The following is a 20,390-nucleotide window of genomic DNA, read 5'->3' on the forward strand; positions in this document are numbered from 1 at the left end:
CTTGCGCAGGGGCCATGCTAATCTTCTCTGTATTGTTCCAATTTTCTAGTATATGTGTCTGCCGAAGCGAGCACAACACAGACATAGGCGAGGCCCTCATATATAGAGCACAACCCCCCTACGTTTCGGGTCCTGGTTGGGGTCAAACAGACCTCTCAATGAGGCTCAACAACCACCCTGAGAAGATTTCCACAGGATATTGTATAGACATGAACCTGGTAGAGATAATAATGGCCACCTTGTGTGTTGTAATGTTCTAGCCTCTGCCTCAGAGTTTGCAATGTATGCTGGGTGAGACGCGAGTAACACTGGTCCCGTCTAGGCCTGCCGATAGGGTAGAACATGACGACGCAACAAAAGCCCTCCCACAAAACTCCACCCAGCTGACTGAAGCCCGACACGCTCTGGGACTGCATTCACAAAATGTCCTCACACACAGACGTAGCAGGAAATGTGAAGCCTACGAGAGAGAAACCCTAACATGAGGGAAGAAGAGAGAGACAAAAAGAAGGAGAGAGAGAGAAAGGGGAGAGAGAAAGCGTCAAAAAGGAGATATAAAGAGAAGAGACAGAGGAAGTGAGAAAGTAAAAGGGGAGGGAGAGAAAGAAAATCAGAAGGGCGCGAGAGAGAGAAAGAGAAAAAGAAGGGGGGAGAGAAACAAAAAGGGAGAGACAGAAAGAGTCAAAAAGGAGAGAAAAAGAGAAGAGAAAAAGAGAGAGGGAGAGAGAAACCCTAACATGGGGGTTTTAAAACCGTCTACCTTATGTGAAAATGTGCTATTTGGTAAGAAAGAAAGTGATCAATGATCAACTGTAAAGACTGTTGTTTTGTGACGTTTTGACTCTGAAGCTAGAGCACGTAGAGACATTTAATTCATTATTTTAAGGAATGAATGTAGACTAAAATGTAGTGTATTAAGCTCAGCGTTTTCTGAACTAGAAGCTTTTGGACTCCTTCCTCTGCTGGTTTGAGTTGCTTTTCCCCTGGTCTTTGTTCCTCACCCTTCCCCCTGGTCCTCTGCAGCATGGCCCGGCCAAAGACACTTATAACTCCCCATTTAGTAGCGAGATAAGCAGAATAGAGCGACACAGAAAGAGTAGTAGAGAAGGAGAACGAGAGAAACAGCAGAGAAGAGGGAAACGGTAAAGAGAGCGACAGAGAGCTAGGTAGATTCATATGTGGCCTGGCTGTGGTTGGAAGGTGACTGTTTCAGCTTTCATGTTGACACACATTGCCAGTGTGGTTCAATAAGAGTTTTTAAAACTGGTGGTGGGGGGAGAGAGAAAGGGGAGAAGAGACAGAAGGGGGAGAGGGAGAATGAGAAAAGAGGAGAGAGAGACAAAAAGAAGGGGGAGAGAGAAAAGGGGGAGAGAGAAAGAGTAAAAAAGGACAGATAAAGAGAAGAGACAGAGTGGAAGTGAGAAAGTAAAAGGGGAGAGAGAGAGTAAGTAAAAGGAGAGAGGGAAAAAGGAGAGAAAGAAAATCAGAAGGGCGCGAGAGAGAGAAAGAGAAAAAGAAGGGAGAGAAACAAAAAGAAAGGAGACAGAAAGAGTCAAAAAGGAGAGATAAAGAGAGAGGAAGTGAGAGAAAAAAAGGAGAGAGAGCGAGAAAAAGGAGAAAGAACCCCTAACATGGGGATTTTAAAACCGTCTACCTTATGTGAAAATGTCCTATTTGGTAAGAAAGAAAGTGATCAATGATCAACTGTAAAAACTGTTGTTTTGTGACATTTTGAGTTTAGCTATAGATGTAGAGACATTTAATTCATTATTTTAAGGAATGATTCTAGACTAAAATGTAGTGTAATAAGCTCAGCGTTTTCTGAATTAGAGCTTTTGGACTCCTTCCTCTGCTGGTTTGAGTTGCTTTTCCCCTGGTCTTTGTTCCTCACCCTTCCCCCGCTCTCTGCAACATGGCCCGGCCAAAGACACTTATAACTCCCCATTTAGTAGCGAGATAAGCAGAATAGAGCGACACAGAAGAGTAGTAGAGAAGGAGAACGAGAGAAACAGCAGAGAAGAGGGAAACGGTAAAGAGAGCGACAGAGAACTAGAGATTCATATGTGGCCTGGCTGTGGTTGGAAGGTGACTGTTTCAGCTTTCATGTTGACACACATTGCCAGTGTGGTTCAATAAGAGTTTTTAAAACTGGTGGTGGGGGGAGAGAGAAAAGGGAGAAGAGACAGAAGGGGGAGAGGGAGAATGAGAAAAGAGGAGAGAGAGACAAAAAGAAGGGGGAGAGAGAGAAAAGGGGGAGAGAGAAAGAGTAAAAAAGGAGAGATAAAGAGAAGAGACAGAGTGGAAGTGAGAAAGTAAAAGGGGAGAGAGAGAGAAAGTAAAAGGAGAGAGGGAAAATCAGAAGGGCGCGAGAGAGAGAAAGAGAAAAAGAAGGGAGAGAAACAAAAAGAAAGGAGACAGAAAGAGTCAAAAAGGAGAGATAAAGAGAGAGGAAGTGAGAGAAAAAAAGGAGAGAGAGCGAGAAAAAGGAGAAAGAAACCCTAACATGGGGATTTTAAAACCGTCTACCTTATGTGAAAATGTCCTATTTGGTAAGAAAGAAAGTGATCAATGATCAACTGTAAAAACTGTTGTTTTGTGACATTTTGAGTTTAGCTATAGATGTAGAGACATTTAATTCATTATTTTAAGGAATGATTCTAGACTAAAATGTAGTGTAATAAGCTCAGCGTTTTCTGAATTAGAGCTTTTGGACTCCTTCCTCTGCTGGTTTGAGTTGCTTTTCCCCTGGTCTTTGTTCCTCACCCTTCCCCCGCTCTGCAACATGGCCCGGCCAAAGACACTTATAACTCCCCATTTAGTAGCGAGATAAGCAGAATAGAGTGACACAGAAGAGTAGTAGAGAAGGAGAACGAGAGAAACAGCAGAGGAGAGGGAAACGGTAAAGAGAGCGACAGAGAACTAGAGATTCATATGTGGCCTGGCTGTGGTTGGAAGGTGACTGTTTCAGCTTTCATGTTGACACACATTGCCAGTGTGGTTCAATAAAAGTTTTTAAAACTGGTGGTGGGGGGAGAGAGAAAAGGGAGAAGAGACAGAAGGGGGAGAGGGAGAATGAGAAAAGAGGAGAGAGAGAAAGGGGGAGAGAGAAACTATAAAAAGGGGGAGAGAAAGAACGAGAGAAAAAGGGAGAGTGACAAAAAGAGAGAGAGATGTGTTAGATGCAATGTTAGATGGAAATTAATTCAGTAAACTCACAATGCAATTAATAGATGTTATCATCAGACAGGTCAATTCATACCTGTTGTCATGTTATCATCAGACAGGTCAATTCATACCTGTTGTCATGTTATCATCAGACAGGTCAATTCATACATGATGTCATGTCATCAGACAGGTCAATTCATACCTGTTGTCATGTTATTATCAGACAGGTCAATTCATACCTGTTGTCATGTCATCATCAGACAGGTCAATTCATACCTGTTGTCATGTTATCATCAGACAGGTCAATTCAACATGTTGTCATGTTATCATCAGACAGGTCAATTCATACCTGTTGTCATGTTATCAGACAGGTCAATTCATACCTGTTGTCATGTCATCAGACAGGTCAATTCATACCTGTTGTCATGTTATTATCAGACAGGTCAATTCATACCTGTTGTCATGTTATCATCAGACAGGTCAATTCATACCTGTTGTCATGTTATTATCAGACAGGTCAATTCATACCTGTTGTCATGTTATCATCAGACAGGTCAATTCATACCTGTTGTCATGTCATCATCAGACAGGTCAATTCATACCTGTTGTCATGTTATCATCAGACAGGTCAATTCAACATGTTGTCATGTTATCATCAGACAGGTCAATTCATACATGATGTCATGTCATCAGACAGGTCAATTCATACCTGTTGTCATGTTATTATCAGACAGGTCAATTCATACCTGTTGTCATGTCATCATCAGACAGGTCAATTCATACCTGTTGTCATGTTATCATCAGACAGGTCAATTCAACATGTTGTCATGTTATCATCAGACAGGTCAATTCATACCTGTTGTCATGTTATCAGACAGGTCAATTCATACCTGTTGTCATGTCATCAGACAGGTCAATTCATACCTGTTGTCATGTTATTATCAGACAGGTCAATTCATACCTGTTGTCATGTTATCATCAGACAGGTCAATTCATACCTGTTGTCATGTTATTATCAGACAGGTCAATTCATACCTGTTGTCATGTCATCATCAGACAGGTCAATTCATACCTGTTGTCATGTTATCATCAGACAGGTCAATTCAACATGTTGTCATGTTATCATCAGACAGGTCAATTCATACCTGTTGTCATGTTATTATCAGACAGGTCAATTCATACCTGTTGTCATGTTATCATCAGACAGGTCAATTCATACCTGTTGTCATGTTATTATCAGACAGGTCAATTCATACCTGTTGTCATGTCATCATCAGACAGGTCAATTCATACCTGTTGTCATGTTATCATCAGACAGGTCAATTCAACATGTTGTCATGTTATCATCAGACAGGTCAATTCATACCTGTTGTCATGTCATCAGACAGGTCAATTCATACCTGTTGTCATGTTATTATCAGACAGGTCAATTCATACCTGTTGTCATGTTATCATCAGACAGGTCAATTCATACCTGTTGTCATGTTATTATCAGACAGGTCAATTCATACCTGTTGTCATGTTATTATCAGACAGGTCAATTTTTATTTATTTTATTTTATTTCACCTTTATTTAACCAGGTAGGCAAATTGAGGACACGTTCTCATTTACAATTGCGACCTGGCCAAGATAAAGCAAAGCAGTTCGACACATACAACAACACATAGTTACACATGGAGTAAAACAAACATACAGTCAATAATACAGTGAAAAATAAGTCTATATACAATGTGAGCAAGTGAGGTGAGATAAGGGAGGTAAAGGCAAACAAAATATATATATAAATAAATAAAAATATAAAAAAGGTCATGGTGGCGAAGTAAATACAATAAATACAATAAAGTAAAAAAACTTAAAAAAAACACTGGAATGGTTGGTTTGCAGTGGAAGAAAGTGTAAAGTAGAGATAGAAATAATGGGGTGCAAAGGAGCAAAATAAATAAATAAATACAGTAGGTAAAGAGGTAGTTGTTTGGGCTAAATTATAGATGGGCTATGTACAGGTGCAGTAATCTATGAGCTGGTCTGACAGCTGGTGCTTAAAGCTAGTGAGGGAGATAAGTGTTTCCAGTTTCAGAGATTTTTGTAGTTCGTTCCAGTCATTGGCAGCAGAGAACTGGAAGGAGAGGCGGCCAAAGGAAGAATTGGTTTTGGGGGTGACCAGAGAGATATACCTGCTGGAGCGCGTGCTACAGGTAGGTGCTGCTATGGTGACCAGCGAGCTGAGATAAGGGGGGACTTTACCTAGCAGGGTCTTGTAGATGACCTGGAGCCAGTGGGTTTGGCGACGAGTATGAAGCGAGGGCCAGCCAACGAGAGTGTACAGGTCGCAGTGGTGGGTAGTATATGGGGCTTTGGGTGACAAAACGGATGGCACTGTGATAGACTGCATCCAATTTATTGAGTAGGGTTTTGGAGGCTATTTTGTAAATGACATCACCGAAGTCGAGGATTGGTAGGATGGTCAGTTTTACAAGGGTATGTTTGGCAGCATGAGTGAAGGATGCTTTGTTGCGGAATAGGAAGCCAATTCTAGATTTAACTTTGGATTGGAGATGTTTGATGTGAGTCTGGAAGGAGAGTTTACAGTCTAACCAGACACCTAGGTATTTGTAGTTGTCCACATATTCTAAGTCAGAGCCGTCCAGAGTAGTGATGTTGGACAGGCGGGCAGGTGCAGGCAGCGATCGGTTGAAGAGCATGCATTTAGTTTTACTTGTATTTAAGAGCAATTGGAGGCCACGGAAGGAGAGTTGTATGGCATTGAAGCTCGCCTGGAGGGTTGTTAACACAGTGTCAAAAGAAGGGCCAGAGGTATACAGAATAGTGTCGTCTGCGTAGAGGTGGATCAGAGAATCACCAGCAGCAAGAGCGACATCATTGATGTATACAGAGAAGAGAGTCGGTCCAAGAATTGAACCCTGTGGCACCCCCATAGAGACTGCCAGAGGCCCGGACAACAGACCCTCCGATTTGACACACTGAACTCGATCAGAGAAGTAGTTGGTGAACCAGGCGAGGCAATCATTAGAGAAACCAAGGCTGTCGAGTCTGCCGATGAGGATGTGGTGATTGACAGAGTCAAAAGCCTTGGCCAGGTCAATGAATACGGCTGCACAGTATTGTTTCCTATCGATGGCGGTTAAGATATCGTTTATGACCTTGAGCGTGGCTGAGGTGCACCCATGACCAGCTCTGAAACCAGATTGCATAGCGGAGAAGGTATGGTGGGATTCGAAATGGTTGGTAATCTGTTTGTTGACTTGGCTTTCGAAGACCTTAGAAAGGCAGGGTAGGATAGATATAGGTCTGTAGCTGTTAGGGTCAAGAGTGTCCCCCCCTTTGAAGAGGGGGATAACCGCAGCTGCTTTCCAATCTTTGGGAATCTCAGACGACACGAAAGAGAGGTTGAAAAGGCTAGTAATAGGGGTGGCAACAATTTCAGCAGATAGTTTTAGAAAGAAAGGGTCCAGATTATCTAGCCCGGCTGATTTGTAAGGGTCCAGATTTTGCAGCTCTTTCAGAACATCAGCTGACTGTATTTGGGAGAAAGAGAAATGGGGAAGGCTTGGGCGAGTAGCAGAGGGGAGGGCAGTGCTGTTGACCGGGGTAGGGGTAGCCAGGTGGAAAGCATGGCCAGCCGTAGAAAAATGCTTATTGAAATTCTCAATTATAGTGGATTTGTCGGTGGTGACAGTGTTTCCTATCTTCAGTGCAGTTGGAAGCTGGGAGGAGGTGTTCTTATTCTCCATGGACTTTACAGTGTCCCAGAACTTTTTTGAATTTGTGTTGCAGGGAGCAAATTTCTGCTTGAAAAAGCTAGCCTTGGCTTTTCTAACTGCCTGTGTATATTGGTTTCTAGCTTCCCTGAAAAGTTGCATATCACGGGGGCTGTTCGATGCTAATGCAGAACGCCATAGGATGTTTTTCTGTTGGTTAAGGGCAGTCAGGTCAGGAGAGAACCAAGGGCTATATCTGTTCCTGGTTCTAAATTTCTTGAATGGGGCATGCTTATTCAAGATGGTGAGGAAGGCATTTTTTTAAAATATCCAGGCATCCTCTACTGACGGGATGAGATCAATATCCTTCCAGGATACCTCGGCCAGGTCGATTAGAAAGGCCTGCTCGCTGAAGTGTTTCAGGGAGCGTTTGACAGTGATGAGTGGAGGTCGTTTGACCGCTGACCCATTACGGATGCAGGCAATGAGGCAGTGATCGCTGAGATCTTGGTTGAAAACAGCAGAGGTGTATTTGGAGGGCAAGTTGGTTAGGATGATATCTATGAGGGTACCCGTGTTTACGGAATTGGGGTGGTACCTGGTAGGTTCATTGATAATTTGTGAGAGATTGAGGGCATCAAGTTTAGATTGTAGGATGGCTGGGGTGTTAAGCATGTTCCAATTTAGGTCGCCTAGCAGCACGAGCTCTGAAGATAGATGGGGGGCAATCAGTTCACATATGGTGTCCAGAGCACAGCTGGGGGCAGAGGGTGGTCTATAGCAGGCGGCAACGGTGAGAGACTTGTTTTTAGAGAGGTGGATTTTTAAAAGTAGAAGTTCAAATTGTTTGGGAACAGACCTGGATAGTAAAACAGAACTCTGCAGGCAATCTTTGCAGTAGATTGCAACACCGCCCCCTTTGGCCGTTCTATCTTGTCTGAAAATCTTGTAGCTGGGGATGAAAATGTCAGAATTTTTGGTGGTCTTCCTAAGCCAGGATTCAGACACGGCTAAAACATCCGGGTTGGCAGAGTGTGCTAAAGCAGTGAACAAAACAAACTTAGGGAGGAGGCTTCTAATGTTAACATGCATGAAACCAAGGCTATTACGGTTACAGAAGTCATCAAAAGAGAGCGCCTGGGGAATAGGAGTGGAGCTAGGTACTGCAGGGCCTGGATTCAACTCTACATCACCAGAGGAACAGAGGAGGAGTAGGATAAGGGTACGGCTAAAAGCTATGAGAATTGGTCGTCTAGAACAGAGAGTAAAAGGACGTTTCTGGGGGCGATAAAATAGTTTAAAGGAATAATGTACAGACAAAGGTATGGTAGGATGTGAATACAGTGGAGGTAAACCTAGGTATTGAGTGATGATGAGAGAGATATTGTCTCTAGAAACATCATTGAAACCAGGTGATGTCATCGCATATGTGGGTGTTGGAACTGAAAGGTTGGATATGGTATAGTGAGCAGGGCTAGAGGCTCTACAGTGAAATAAGCCAATAAACACTAACCAGAACAGCAATGGACAAGGCATATTTACATTAAGGAGAGGCATGCTTAATCGAGTGATCAATAAGGGTCCAGTGAGTAGAGGTTGGTTGGGGTCACGGCGATCCAGACAGCTGGCCGGGTAGATGGCTATCGGTAGCAAGATAGCATAGGATGGAGGTCTATTTTTAGACACCTCGTGCGTTTCCGTCGGTAGATTAGTGGGGTTCCGTGTGGTAGAGGGGATCAATCCAATTGGCAAAATAGATATAGTGACCCAAGAAAAAAATGTCCGATATACTTATTCAGATAGCAGCCGATAAGACAGCTAACGATTAGCGGGCCCCAGATGAGCGTTCAGGTAACGTCGCGACGGTGGTGCTAGTTGGATAACTCCCTCGGGCAGATAACGTCGGCAGTCAGTCGTGAAGGCCCGGTGGGGCTCCGTATCTGCAGCAAAAAAAAAAAAACGGGTCCGGATAGGTGACTGTAGCCCAGGAATGGCTGATGGAACTCCTCAGCTGGCTAGCTCCGGAATAATTTAAGTTTGCTCCGGGATCGACGTAAGCCAATAGTCACACGGTTTGCAGCTAGCTAGCTGCGAAATCAGGGTGCAAATGTCCAGAGCCTGCGGCTGAAATCCGGGGACACTGAGGAAGAAAAAAAAAAAAAAAGGCCCGGTATGCTCCGGTCCGAGTCGCGTTGCACAAAAGTCCCGGTAGGTTATCGAGCTAAAGGAATAGCTGATGACCACAAAAAGTGGGCAGCTGAAACACCAACGCTAGCCAGCAAACCGGCTAACTTCTGGGCAGCTTCAGATTAGCTTCTGGGTAGCTTCCGGCTAGCTTCTGGTTAGCTTTCTGGCTAGCTTCTGATTAGCCCCTGGCTAGCTTCCACTGGATTTTCAGATTTGAGGTAAATAATAATATTTTTTTGTAATTGGTGAGGCGGGTTGCAGGAAAGCTTTTGTAGTTGAGTTCTTGGATAATAAAATATATGAAAGATATGCGAAGAAAGGTGTAAATATATATATATACAGGACACGACAATACGAGGACAAAATGACGTCTGAACTGCTAAGCCATCTTGGTGGATGATTAGTAATTAATTAATTCATACCTGTTGTCATGTTATTATCAGACAGGTCAATTCATACATGTTGTCATGTTATCATCAGACAGGTCAATTCATACTTGTTGTCATGTTATCATCAGACAGGTCAATTCAACATGTTGTCATGTTATCATCAGACAGGTCAATTCATACCTGTTGTCATGTTATCAGACAGGTCAATTCATACCTGTTGTCATGTTATCATCAGACAGGTCAATTCATACCTGTTGTCATGTTATTATCAGACAGGTCAATTCATACCTGTTGTCATGTTATTATCAGACAGGTCAATTCATACATGTCATGTTATCATCAGACAGGTCAATTCATACCTGTTGTCATGTTATCATCAGACAGGTCAATTGTAGAAATTAATGACAGCGTAAATGAATGAATGCCTTTGCATTTGTAGCATTAAGTGAGTTGATGACTTCATGTTTGTGGGGTGGATATGAATTTTGACGTGAAAATGTAAATATACACTGAAAAAATATATAAATACAACATGTAAAGTGTTGGTCCCATGTTTCATGAACTGAAATAAAAGATCCCAGAAATGTTCCAGATGCACAAAAAGCTTATTTCTCTCAAATGTTGTGTATACATTTGTTAACACCCCTGTTAGTGAGCACTTCTCCATTGCCAAGATAATCCACCCACCTGTCAGGTGTGACATATCAAGAAGCTGATTAAACAGCATTATCATTACACAGGTGCACCTTGTGCTGGGAACAATAAAAGGCCACTCTAAAATGTGTAGTTTTGTCCCAAAACATAATGCCACAAATGTCCCAAGTTTTGAGGGAGTGTGCAATTGGCATGCTGACTGCAGGTGTGTTCACCAGAGCTGTTACCAGATAATTTAATGTTAACTTCTCTACCAAAAGCCACCTCCAATGTCATTATAAAGAATTTGGCAGTACGTCCAACCGGCCTCACAACCACCGACAACATGTAACCACGCCAGCCCAGGACTTCCACATCCGTCTTTTTCAGCTGCGGGATCATCTGAGACCAGCCAACCGGACAGGGCATGAAACTGAGGAGGATTTCTGTCTGTAATTAAGCCCTTTTGTGGGAAAAACTAATTCTGATTGGCTGGGCCTGGCTCCCAAGTGGGTGGACCTATTCCCTCCCAAGCCCACCCATGGCTGCGCCCCTGCCCAATCGTGAAATCCATAGATTAGAGTCTAATGTATTGATTTAAATTGACCGATTCCCTAATATGAACTGTAACTCAGTAAATTTGTTGAAATTGTTGCATGTTGCGTTTATATTTTTGTTCAGTATAGATTAATGCAATTGAAAAACACTACCTGATATTTTATACACCAGGGTTGTGCTCAAATCTGCATTTTAGAATAGACTCCAATTCAACTCATGAGTTGAAATTAGAATTCAATTGGCAACACCCCACAGGACGTAGAATAAGAATTTGAGTGACATGAAGTATAATCGAATTCAGTGCAATTCAAATGTCACTCAGTCACAGAACATGGGAGTTTAATTGGGGCGGCAGCGTAGCCTAGTGGTTAGAGCGTTGGACTAGTAACCGAAAGGTTGCAAGATTGAATCCCCGAGCTGACAAGGTACAAATCTGTCGTTCTGCCCCTGAACAGGCAGTTAACCCACTGTTCCTAGGCCGTCATTGAAAATAAGAATTTGTTCTTAACTGACTTGCCTAGTAAAATAAAGGTAAAAAAATAAAAATAAAAAATTGAATCTGACAAGTCAAACTTCCAGATACCAAAGAAAATATCACTTTTCTCTGGAAACAATGTTCATATATTCTATTAACCTCTAACGAGCCTCTACCCCGGGTCCGGGATCACCCCCCATCCCCCCACACACTGATTAGCATAGCTAGCATAGCTTCACAAGTAGATAGTAGCATCTAAATATCATTAAATCACAAGTCCAAGACACCAGATGAAAGATACAGATCTTGTGAATAAAGCCACCATTTCAGATTTTTTAAATGTTTTACAGGGAAGACAAAATATGTAAATCTATTAGCTAAACACGTTAGCAAAATACACCACTTTTCTAACTCCATCAGTTTCTTACTCCTTCAGGTGCTAACACCAATTCGGCTAAACTAAGATATTGATAGCCAATAACCTATAAAAAACCCCATCAGATGACAGTCTGATAACATATTTATGGTACAGGATAGGTTTTGTTAGAAAAAAGTGCATATTTCAGGTAGAAATCACAGACGACCATCACAAGACGACTAGAATTACTATAGAGAGCAACGTGTATGACCAATTTACTCTTAATAAAACATTTCATAAGAATAGACAAAGCATAGCAATGGAAAGACCCAGATCTTGTGATTCCAGACAATATTTCAGATTTTCTAAGCGTTTTACAGCGAAAACACAATAAATCGATAAGTTAGCATACCACATGTGAAAACGTTACCAGAGCATCGATTCCAGCCAAAGAGCGCTATAACGTAATCACCGCCAAAATATATTAATTTTTTCACTAACCTTCTCAGAATTCTTCCGATGACACTCCTGTAACATCATTTTACAACATACATATACAGTTTGTTCGAAAAGGTGCATATTTAGCCATACAAAACCGTGGTTATACAATGGAAATAGTCACAACTCAAGCCTCAAAATGAGGAACGTCAGCTTTCAGAGTGATCTAGTTTAACCTCTTATGGCTCAAAATCAGCCGTAAGTATAAGCAGTGGAAAGAGGTGGCCATTTCAAACGGCCTCGTACTCAATTCTTGCTCGTACAATATGCATATTATTTATTACCTTTGGATATAAAACACCTTCTAGTTTCTAAAACAGGTTTAATTATTTCTCTAAGTGAAACATAACTCTTTTTACAGCCCATTTTCTGGAAAAAGTGAAATTTCCAAGAAGCTATGTCTCTCTTCAAGATACTCTCTATAAAAGGCCTTGGCACTTGGGACTGTACAAACACGTCACACATCTTCCCCTGGTTGTCATGCGGAAGTGAGAGAAAAAATGACTTGATTATCTCTGTCAGGGACTGAAAGGAACCTCTTTGAGTGATAAGTGCGCACTTTATATTTTTTTCTGGGCGCGAAGTAGGAACTGGACCGCGCTCCTGGAAAACACTCGTTATAGGTGAATATGACCTCCAGCTTCGATTTTCTTTGATACATGTCACAATCTCATCCTAAAGTATGTTTTTTGAATATACTTTAATTATATTATTGAAATTTATTCTGGACTTTAGACGTGATGCGACGCAAGAATTTTGTCAAGACGGAGAGGTTAGCACGGCATGGCCAGTGTGCCATGCTAATTCAACAGGGACATCGTTCGTTCTAGGTCCAAATGAACACGGTTCTGAACAAAGGACCCTTTGGAGAACATTCTGATGGAAAATCAACAAAGATAAGGACCCAATTTGGGATGCTTTTTCATATATCTGTCGAACTGTGCTATCGCTAGCGTTTGACTAGAATCAATGCTGCTGTGTGTTAGCTATTGTAGTAAGCTAATATAACGATATATTGTGTTTTCGCTGTAAAACACTTCAGAAATCGGAAATATTGTCTGTATTCACAAGATCTTTCTCTTTCATTAGCTATCCACCATATATTTTTCTGAAATCTTTTCTGATGTGAAATTAGTAGTTGACGTTGGTGTCTGTTTTCTCTGGCTACTGCCGTGCGATTTCTGACTGTAGCTATGATGGTGGCTAAGATGGTAGCAGTAATGTAAAACTGATTTATAGCTAAAATATTCAACTTTTTCGAACAAAACATAGATTTATTGTGTAACATGTTATAGGACTGTCATCTGAGGGAGTTTTTTCTAGGTTATTTAGGTTAGTTCTAGGTTAGTTAGGTTGGCTTTGCATGCTAGCTGCATGCTAGCTGCATGCTACCGGTGCTGTGAAAAATATCTGTCTCTCTTTTTGTATTTGGTGGTGAGCTAACATGAATATATGTGGTGTTTTCGCTGTAAAACATTTAAAGAATCTGAAATATTGTCTGTATTCACAAGATCTTTGTCTTTCATTAGCTATCCACCATATATTTCTCTGAAATGTTTTCTGATGTGTAATAAGGTAGTTGAAGTTGGTGTCTGTATTTTCTCTGGCTACTCCCGTGCGATTTCTTACTGTAGCTATGATGGTAGCAGTAATGTAAAACTGATTTATAGCTAAAATATGCATTTTTTTTGAACAAAACATAGATTTATTGTGTAACATGTTATAGGACTGTCATCTGAGGTAGTTTTTTCTAGGTTATTTAGGTTGGTTTTAGGTTAGTTAGGTTGGCTTGTGCATGCTACTTCATCCTACTTGTGCTGTGAAAAATGTCTGTCCTCTTTTTTATTTGGTGGTGAGCTAACATAAATATATGTGGTGTTTTCTCTGTAAAACATTTAAAAAATCGGACATGTTGGCTGGATTGACAAGATGTTTATCTTTCAAATGCTGTATTGGACTTGTTAATGTGTGAAAGTTAAATATTTTACAAAAATAGATTTTGAATTTCGCGCCCTGCACTTGCAGTGGCTGTTGTCATATTGATCCCGATGTCGGGCTTGCAGCCTGAAGAAGTTAATCGAAAGCTAATCATATACTTGACTAAAAAATACAGGGTTGACAGGAATCGAAAGACAAATTAGTTCTTAATGCAACCGCTGATTTACATTTTTAAAATTATCCTTACTTTTCAATACAGGGTTCGCCAAGTGAAGCTATACCAAACAAAATGGCGAAATATGCGTTTAAAATATTTCGACAGAACAACGATTTATCATATTAAATATTGCTTACTTTGAGCTGTTCTTCCATCAGATTCTTGGGCAATGTATCCTTTCTATGTTATAAACGTCTTTTGGTCGATAGATGTCCTCTGTCCTTCGAAATGTCCACCACCAACGACCGACACCCCGAAACGTTTCCAAAGCTAAAAAGTGCACGACAAAGAAATTCCTCAGAATCGCACTAAACGGATATAAATTGCTATAAAACGGTTCAAATTAACTACATTATGATGTTTTTAACAACTATAACGACTGAAAACATGACCGGAGAAATATTGCTGGTTAGACAACGATTTGGAATGAGGCAAGTCCGATGTCCTTCACGCTTCAGGCGCGCGACGAGAAAGGGAGGTCCCTATACATTTTGTTCTTTTATAAGGTCTGTGATTGTGCAATCGATTCCATTCAAAACGTGATGACGTACAGACACCCAGAGGAAGACGTAGGCAGTGTCGGTTTCTTCATAGCATTCACTGTCGCCTTAAAAACAGACTCCAGATCAGGGGTAAAAATTTCTGAAATCTGACCCCTGTCATGAAAAGTGCTGTAGATATTGTTCTGTACCACTCAGAGACAAAATTCCAACTTCTATAGAAACTAGAAAGTGTTTTCTATCCAATAATAACAATAATATGCATATTGTACGATCAAGAATTTAGCACGAGGCAGTTTAATTTGGAGACCCAAATATGCTAATGCGGAACAGCACCCCCTATAGTCCCAAGAAGTTAACCTGTGTGCTTAGAACAGACCATTATATTTCCTCCAACCATTTCATTTGTTTGACTTTGTCTTGAAGGCTTTAGGGTAAATTTGTGCATTAAACTAATGCATTGTGGGAAATGTAGTATTTCCCCCATATTGAACAACATCTAAGTAATTCATGAAATATAATAGCTACAGGTTTTGTTTTCCTTGTTTTCATTCATTTTAAGAGTTTGTTCTGAAAATCAATTGTTTCATCAATATTTTATATGCATGTATATAACATGTTTGGTATTTTATTTTCAATATGTATGTTTGTATAGACTACAACTATAGAATCGAATAGGCATTTGAATATTACTGAATTCAACTCTATTTCCTTGAATTGCAATTCGGTATCCTGCTTATTAATTCAAATTCATTAATTGAATTTATGAGCCATTCTCAATTCAATTCTGAATTCACCACGACTCTGTTATACATAACAAAATACAACATATTTCCCTGAGTGAAATGAGTCCCTGACATTCAGTCTGATTAATAACCTTTTGTCAATAGGGGGAGCTGTTAGCACTTTTTTTCTTTTGACGTTGCCAAATTAAACTGCCTAGTACTCAATTCTTGCTCGTACAATATGCATATTATTGTTATTATTGGATAGAAAACACTCTCTAGTTTCTATAACCGTTGGAATTATGTCTCTGAGTGGAACAGAACTCATTCTACAGCACTTTTCCTGACAGGGAGTGAGATTTCAGAAATCTTGGCCTCTGGTCCCAGGTCAGTTTTAATGTCCCTGTGAATGCTATGAGAATACAAACACTGCCTACGCCTCTAGATGTCAGTTAGTGGTGACAATTTGAATGGAGTCGATTGCGCAATCAGGGCCTGTATTGCGCAATCAGGGCCTGTATAAAAGGCCAAAGACCGGAAGTATCTTTCTTTTGTCCCCTGCGCTTGACGCACGATGGACGTCGGACTGGCCTCTTTCCAAGCTTTGGTTTAGCCAGTAATATATCGCCGGTCATGTTTTTACTCGTTATAGGTGTTAAAAACATCATAAGGTAGTTAATTTAAACCGTTTTATAGCAATTTATATCCGTTATATGCGATATTCTGGCATTTCTTTGTGACGCACTTCCAAGAGCTGGGCACTTTTCTAGTACATGCCGAACGTTAGTGGCCATTTCGACGGGACAAGAGGACATCTTTCGACCAAAAGACGATTAGACCGGAGAAAGGATACATTGCCCAAGATTCTGATGGAAGATCAGCTCATAGTAAGAACTATTTATGATGATAAATCGTTGTTCTGTAGAAAAATGTTAAACGCATATTCCGCCATTTTCTTTGGGGTAGCTTCGCTTTGGCGCACCCGGTATTGCACAGTAAGGATAATTTAAAAAATGTAATTCAGCGATTGCATTAAGAACTAATTTGTCTTTCAATTGATATCCAACTTTTATTTTTTTAGTCAAGTTTATGAATAGCTTTTGATAAAAATAGGTGTCTTTCCAACATGGCGCCGGGCAGATTGCTTGAGTTGTTGGACACTATTTCCATTGTGTAAGCACGATTTGTGCCGCTAAATATGCACATTTTCGATCAAACTCTATATGGATTGTGTAATATGATGTTACAGGAGTGTCATCGGAAGAATTCTGAGAATGTTAGTGAAAAAATTTATATATTTTGGTGATGATAACGCTAACGCTCTTTTTGCCTTCAATCAATGCTCGGGTAACGTTTGCACATGTGGTATGCTAATATAACGATTTATTGTGTTTTCGCTGTAAAACACTTAGAAAATCTGAAATATTGTCTGAATTCACAAGATCTGTGTCTTTCCATTGCTGTGCGCTGTATATTTTTAAGAAATGTTTTATGATGAGTAAATTGGTAATACACGTTGCTCTCTGTATTTATTCTAGTCGAGTTGTGATGGTGGGTGCAATTGTAAACTATGATTTCTACCTGAAATATGCACATTTTTCTAACAAAACCTATCCTATACAATAAATATGTTATCAGACTGTCATCTGATGAGGTTTTTTCTTGGTTAGTGGCTATCAATATCTTTATTTGGCCGAATTGGTGATAGCTACTGGTGGAGAGAAAAAATGGTGGACAAAGAAAAATTGTGTCTTTTGCTAACGTGGTTAGCTAATAGATTTACATATTGTGTCTTCCCTGTAAAACATTTTACAAATCAGAAATGATTGCTGGATTCACAAGAAGTGGATCTTTCATCTGGTGTCTTGGACTTGTGATTGAATGATATTTAGATGCTAGTATTTACTTGTGACGCTATGCTAGCTATGCTCTTCAGCTTTTTTACTGGTGGGGGGGTGGGGGGTGCTCCCGGATCCGGGTTTCTGAGGCGGTAGAAGTTAAAGCTGGAATCCTTAATGGTTAAACAGCCACGTCCATTTGCAATATTACAAAGTAGCTACTGTAAACAACACTGTTTTCCCCTTGAACATCATTTTATGCGCAATATAAGAGCACAATAATCACTTTCATAATTGTATTACCATGGTACGTGACGCTCCGTCGCTAGGCAACAAAAACACGATGGTGGGGCGGACAGTGGTGCTGCTTCCCCCTACTGCTGATATACAGTATTTGTAATCTCAATTGAATTGAGGGAGATTAAAGAGGGGAGGGGTGTTGTGGGGAACAGCATCAGCTAGGGGACCAGGAACCACCGGCCTGAGAAGGGAGACATGAAAAGAAGGTGAGATATTGTAGTCACTGGGAAGCTGTAACCTATACTTCACCTTGTTGACCCTCCGGAGAACGTTGAATGCCCCCACACACCGGGGGCTCAGCTTCTTGCAGGGCAGGCAGAGTGGAAGGTTCCTGGTAGAGATCCAGACACGATCCCCAGGGTAGTACACGGGGGTCGCACTGCAGTGGCAGTCTGCCTGCTCCTTTTGATGCTGGACGGTGCGCTGGAGTCTCACGTGAGCATCACGCCACACTTCTTCTGCATGCCTGAACCACTTATCAACTGCAGGAGCTTCAGTCTGGCCCGGGGTCCACGGAGCTAAAAACCCAGAACACACTAGAAGGGGGTCAACCCAGTGAAGGAGTGACGTAGCGAGTTCTGGGTGTACTCCGAACAATGTAAGGAATCGAGCCCACTCCATGCCGGTCCTGATAGTGTCTCCTCAGGAACCTCCCCAGCTCCTGGTTCATCCTCTCCACCTGTCCGTTGGACTGAGCCCGATACCCGGAAGTGAGGCTGACCATGAACCCCGAGCTTCTCCATAAAGGTTCTCCATACCTGTGATGTGAATTGGGGGCCATGGTTGAAGACAATGTCCTCCGGAAGGCCATAATGCCGGAAGACCTGTTGGAATAGTGCCTCCACGACCTGAAGAGCAGTAGGGAGACCAGAAAGAGGGATTAAACGACAGGATTTTGAAAATCTATCCACAACCAACAAATGGTGGTGAAACCGTCAGAGGAGGGGAGATCAGTAACAAAGTCAATGGATAGTTGGGACCAGGTGCGCTGAGGCATGGGAAGGGGAAGGAGTTTCCCTGCTGGAGCTTTCCGTGGGGGATTTGGTTTGGCACATAAGGAACAGGAGTTGACATAGCGTGTGACGTCCTGTGCCAAGGTGGGCCACCAGTATTTCTCAGAGATGGATTGGGTAGTGCGAGAAATACCTGCCAGCAGGTCGATGGCACAGTCCCAGGGGCGATGAGGAGGAAGACATGTTGCACGGGTCTTGGAGAATACCTCCCGCAGGTTCTGGTATACCTCCGGGATGTTGGGCTGAAGGGCAACCACAGGACTCTCAACCAACATGGAACCACAAGGGATGGGGAAGCAGGTCCTCCGGTATTCGGGTGACCAGTCTGTGATTCTCAGATGATGTTGTGACCTAGTGCACTGGTGATGAAGAAGGGGATGTTATCCTGATGAATGGACTCCACGGTGAGGGTGAGTGGTTGGGTGATGTGTGCGATGGTTCCAGATCCTAGTGGCCGATTATCGAGGGCTTGAACCAGGAAAGGAGAGGACAGCGGGTATGAGATGTTAAGAGAGGAGGCAAGGGTCTTGTCAATAAAGTTCCCCGCGTCACCGGAATTCACTAACGCTGTAGACACTGTACATGAGGGACAGTCAACTAGTGTGATGGACACCAAAGCAGAAAGTAATAAAGATGGAAAACTCCCTCCTGCCCCAGGAGGTGGAAGATCACGTGACCGTCCATCTGCTCTTGTGGATCCCGGATTAGGAAATACCGGACACCGCTGGAGCTGGATCCCTCCTTGACCACAATACAGACAGAGCCCCAGCTGCCTCCGTCTGCGTCGCTCCACCGCGGGGAGGTGTGACCCCTACCTTCATGGCTTCAGGCTCTGATCCAGAGTGTTCACTGAAGGAGGGAGAGAAGCGATGAGAGTACCAACACTCCAGAAATAGATTATCCAGACGGATGGCCATCACAATGAGAGGTTGTCGTCTCGACAGGCCGGTTCCGTCTGGACCTTCTCGCACAGACCTCTTCTGAATAGCTACAAAACGCTGGGCATCATCCGTGTGATGATGCGTTTGAACAGAGCCATGAACCCCTCTTATGAATCTAGCTCCTCATCTCGGTGGTGGGAGCTCCCATCTGGTGCGCAAAGTAGAGGGAGCACTGAAGTAGGAAGCCACGTCATTTAGATGAAGTGCCGTCATATTTCTCCAGGAGGGACAAACAGGCATCGCTGCTAGTTGACGGCATCGCCTCCAGAGTATGTTTGAGATGTTGCACACTGCGAAAAACCTCTTCCATTGCCGTCTCCAGTTGTGCCAGCTGATCATGGTGTTGACGTAGAAGGTATCCCTGCTCATCGACCATCTGAGAGATTCTGTTTTCCTGCTGCTTCCATTGTTAGAGTCAGTATTCTGTAACGAAGATGCTGAGAGTCGTGAAGCAGGTGCAGGTGAAACATTTAATAAAACAACAAACATGGAATGAGACAATGTAACAATAGCGTCTACGCATAAACAAAGGAACAATACTGACTGGGGGAAAGAACCTAAGGGAGTGCCAGATATAGGGAAGGTAATAAGTGAGGTAATGGAGTCCAGGTGTGCCTCATGATGACGTGCAGGTGTGCGTAATGATGGACTCATGACCGGTGGTTAGAGTACCGGCAACGCCGGAGTTGAGGAGCCGAAGTCGACGTGACAGCTGTAATGTTTCACAAAAGATCTGAACCTTTATTCTCATAGTTTCTTCAAATTGTAAATTAAAGATTTTTTTCTATGAGTATAATTATATTATTGATCGATTGACTATGACCTTTCAAATCACCCAGCAGTGCTATTTGCAGAGTTAACTCCAGGTGAATGTTGAAATCCTTCAGCCATTCCTGAACCTGCGCCCAAAAACAAGCTTCGTATGGACAGCTTCG

The 20,390-nt window shown here is 42.1% G+C and overlaps 1 protein-coding gene, 1 long non-coding RNA gene and 1 pseudogene across 4 annotated transcripts in view; 1 reads left to right on the forward strand and 2 right to left on the reverse strand.

Annotated features, from left to right (window-relative positions):
• On the reverse strand, nucleotides 1-76 carry LOC139568972 (U6 spliceosomal RNA; annotated as a pseudogene).
• LOC139545504 (adhesion G protein-coupled receptor E5-like) overlaps nucleotides 1-20,390 on the reverse strand; it is a 494,332-nt gene that overhangs the window by 42,150 nt on the left and 431,792 nt on the right. The gene's annotated exons all lie outside the window — the stretch shown is intronic.
• On the forward strand, nucleotides 12,187-13,326 carry LOC139545686 (uncharacterized). The gene is made up of 2 exons (XR_011669113.1): nucleotides 12,187-12,606; nucleotides 12,719-13,326. It is a non-coding gene; the product is annotated as an uncharacterized lncRNA (long non-coding RNA).

This window comes from Salvelinus alpinus, chromosome 2 (assembly GCF_045679555.1).
Source record: "Salvelinus alpinus chromosome 2, SLU_Salpinus.1, whole genome shotgun sequence".
Taxonomy (NCBI): Eukaryota; Metazoa; Chordata; class Actinopteri; order Salmoniformes; family Salmonidae; genus Salvelinus; species Salvelinus alpinus.